At 39.8% G+C, this 4,124-nt stretch overlaps 2 protein-coding genes across 3 annotated transcripts in view; one reads left to right on the forward strand and one right to left on the reverse strand.

The window, feature by feature from the left end:
- The window catches only part of DPY19L3 (dpy-19 like C-mannosyltransferase 3), a 127,944-nt gene that overhangs the window by 53,084 nt on the left and 70,736 nt on the right, over nucleotides 1–4,124 (reverse strand). The window lies entirely within an intron of this gene.
- Nucleotides 1–4,124, forward strand: part of LOC121914384 (neural-cadherin-like) — a 40,984-nt gene that overhangs the window by 9,274 nt on the left and 27,586 nt on the right. The gene's annotated exons all lie outside the window — the stretch shown is intronic.

The following is a 4,124-nucleotide window of genomic DNA, read 5'->3' on the forward strand; positions in this document are numbered from 1 at the left end:
AGTCTCCCTTTCTTCTGCCGCCAGAGGGCGCTCCAGGACGACAGGGAAAGGGGAGGCGACTGAGTTTGGGACTACAATTCCCATCACCCCCAACAAACCCACATGCTATTGGACTCCAGCTCCCAGAAGCCTCAGCAATGTTGTCCCATGGCCTGGGAGTCTGGGAGCTGAAGTCCAAAATCCCTTAAAGGGCACAGTTTGAGGGCCACTGATTCTATACCAATAGTCCCTAAACTGTGCCCTTTAATTTTGGACTTCATCTCCCAGAAGCCTCAGCCATGTCGGCTAACGGTCTGGGATTCTGGGAGCTGAAGTCCAAAAAGAGAAACCCTTAAAAGAGCACAGTTTGAGGGAACCACATATGAAAACATACAAAAGTTACAGTGGCCCCAAACTGTCCCCTCGAAGAGCTTTTGGACTTCATCTCCCAGAAGCCTCAGCCATGTTGGCCCATAGCTTGGGATTCTGGGAGCTGAAGTCCAAAATCTCTTAAAGGGCGCTGCTGGAGAGGAGGCTAAAATGCCTCACAAAAACTACACTTCCCAAAATCTCTTAGCATTGAGCCAGGAGCAGTTGAAGCGGCCTGAAAGCGGGCTATTTCTGCAGTGTGTTTTGCACCCAAGCGAGGCGGGCCTGAGGAGGAGGAGGGAGGCGGCCTCTTCCCCGCACCAGCATTTTCCCTTGTCTTGGTTCCTATGGATTTCTGGGTAGTGTGATGTACTTCTGGATGACATGTTGCACTCCAGGCATCACAAAGAGCCTGGAAGCCGTATGTTTCCAGTATCATTAGATGTGAGCAGAACTCCTGCTACAAGTGTGCATGCATCAGAAAAAACAGATAGCCCAAAATTACTGTGCTGTTGGCCATCTGGTGGAGCCTATAATGTCCTATGGCCAGTGTAAAGAGAAGCGGTGGGACTAATTTTTTGCCTTAGGTAGCAAAATAACTTGGCTAATGTTATATTCAAAGTCTAGCCATGTTAGTTATATCAGTATGCAAAGGGATTTTGTACGTTGGCCCTCCACATTTGGGGTTTTGACTTTTGTGGATTTGTTATTTGCGGTTTTGATTAATGTAACATCTCTAGGAATCTCTAAGTCCTCTGCACATTTCTGCTGAACATTGACAATAGAGTTGTGCTGGGAATCTAAAATTCCTAGAGAAAACACTTTTCTAGGCATTTGTAGGTCCTCCACCCCGATTCTGTGGCCAACCTCTGGCAGATGTTGACCATAGAGTTGCATTGAAGGAACTGGAGATTCCTAGATAGGCTTGTCTAATTGTCTTAGGTAAAAAGAATGTGGTTTTATTATTTATGGTTTTCCCACATTCATAGGGGTCCTTCATTAGGCAGCTGAAGGAGACCCAGATGCATATGACGAAGCAGACATAGTCTATGAAAGCTTATGTTATAAACCTTCATTAAATTTTAAAGCAGAGACTATTAGTTACTTTCTCTCAGCCCCAGAAAGGCAAAGTTAAGCTCCATCTGAACAAATTTTGCCAAGAAAACCCTGTTATAGGTTCGCCTTTGGGTTATGGTAATTGGAAAAAATTGTAGGCACACAATACAAACACAGCCATTTCTAGTGACACATAGCAGTGAGTTTTCATCTTCATTATGTAATTGACTAGATGACATATAAGGCCTTTTCCAACTTTGCTGTTCTGTGAAATTCTGTGAAGAGAATCTTTTGGAGAGGGGTGTATAATTCCACTCCCCACTATCCTTTAACCAAAAGACTAAAGCATTACATTTACATAACCCAGTGAAGAACAGTGTGTATAATCCTGTCTGTAGTTTGTGACAGTTCTGAGTCTGTTTGTGTGTTATACTGAGCAAGTGTAGTTAATAACAGCTAGCATCAATTCCGCTTTCTAGATTTCTTAAGAGAGACACAGATTGGGGAACTAGCTTCTTCGTGTTGCAGCCCACGACGATGACTATGGCTCAAATGCTTCCATTACCTATTCTCAGCCAATGGGAAAATGAAACATTTCCATGTCAATCCTACCACAGGCTGGGTTTATGTCAATCAGCCTCTGTTGGGTATGTTCAGGTGTTTGTTCTCTGCAGCCGGATGTCAACTGGAATATGTAGCTGGTAGTTCAGAGAGATGCCAAGTTGCAGAAGCATGTTGTTTCATAGTCCTGGTTCTCTTCTGTGCGCATTAGTGTCCTCTGATTGTTATACACCACCCAAGGGCCTGCTTCCTTTGAATGAATTATTTCCATAAGCATATGTCATTCACAGCTGTCATGTCATGCAGATTTCTGCTTTGGTTTTAAAAGAGGAAAAAACCTAAGAAACAAAGTTTGCAATTCATATCCAAGAAGGAGTGGTGGAATCTATTTTATTTTTATTTTTGTGTAAAGCTCTATGAAGTTTAGCAATCTCTTTTTAAAAACAATCGACAAACTGAATAACTTGTGAGAAATGTATTACCATGTTAAGGAAATTGACTTACAAACTAGCACTTGCAAAAGCTAGCTTTTTGCAAAAATGGATTCTTTATTGTGGAGGGAAGAGAGATGCTTGAAAACAGTACATGCCCGATGTCATCACAAAAGGTTTGAAATATAAGATCCTAGACAAATTTGGTATTAACTGTTATGTTAATTTGTTGCGTTTCTGATAACAAGGAAAAACATTTTCCATTTTGGTTTTAATTTAGCAAGGCCCTTATAGTAATTTTTTAGCATCATAAATACAAGTTGAGTCTCCTTCATCCAAAATGCCCAGCAGACCAGAAGAGTATTGGATTTTTGATTTGTTTTTTTTACATATAGATGAGATAACTTGGAGATGGGAACCAAGTCTAAACATGAAATTGATTTATGTTTTGTATACACTTTATAACATAGCCTGAAGGTACTTTATGCATAATTTTGTAGTTCTTCTTATTAGTAATTTGTACATCTGTACCATCAGAATCACAGCTACCCATGTGGACAATTTTGGATTTTGGAATGTTGGGATTTCGGGATCTCAACCTGTAGTATAATTTGACTGTTACTTAATGTTCTTGCATTATACCTCCAGTCAGTGATGGGGTAAGATGCTATATAAAGGTTTTGTAGTGAAATGAAACTCTGGTTTGCATCTCTGGAAAGTGTGCAGATAGCCTGCGGGTTTTAAATGAAAGATTTTCACCAGTAACATTTTGAATAGTCTATTGATTTTGAGAGGCTCATCAGTAATTAAAGGAACATGTTTAGTTTCAAGTTGCTATTCTAAGCTCTGACTAGCACTAGGGAGTTGTAAAGCTCTAGCAGTTGAAATGCTTTAAATAGATGGTGTCTGTTGATTCTAGTGATGTAGGCTGAGGAAAGTGCTTCAACCAGTAACTTTGGGGAAAGGCAGCAGTGTGCAGACCTTTTAGCTTTAATACTTATGGTTAAACTATGATGGTTGTGGCTTGAGACACTTCCTGCTAGTCTGCTACAGAAGACCATTAACATGATTGACATGCATCAATGGTATAAAGATTTGACGTTGGGTGACACATCATCACCCACTTGTGAGAAAACATTCTGAAAACATCGTATCACTGGTTTTCTTTTTGTCAGTGTGATTAATAGGCCATTTCATTCATTGCATGGACAGTGAAGGCATTACTCCTAGGCTGTGGAACTCCCCCCCCCACTGGAAGTTAGGTTGGCCCTTCCTTGGAAATTTTCCGCAATAGGCAAAAAACACTTTATTTGACAGCCTTTAATGGTTATACGGCCTGCTTGAAAAGGAATTTTTAATTGGATGTGCTGCTTCTTTCCCCTTCTTTTTTGATACATTTTAAAAAATTGCTTTAAAAGTTGTTCAGTGTTTTAATTACTCTCTGTTATCTTTTTAACCATGCTTCTTTCCATTCTTTTTGTTCCTAGTCACTTCAAGTCCCAGGGGACAGGAGGGAGAAAGGCAAGGTAGAAATCTAATAAACGGGTATTTTAATTTGTTAGTTAATTATTTTTTTACCTCATGATTTAGCCATATTATTTTTCAATCTATATTGTGAGCCACCTTAGATCCCACACTAGGAAAAAAGCAATAATAGTAAAAAAAGATAAAAATAAATATTCTGTCTCTACATTATTTGGAACTTAATTTCTGAGCAAAAATAAAGAA

This window comes from Sceloporus undulatus, chromosome 8 (genome assembly GCF_019175285.1).
Source record: "Sceloporus undulatus isolate JIND9_A2432 ecotype Alabama chromosome 8, SceUnd_v1.1, whole genome shotgun sequence".
NCBI lineage: Eukaryota > Metazoa > Chordata > Lepidosauria > Squamata > Phrynosomatidae > Sceloporus > Sceloporus undulatus.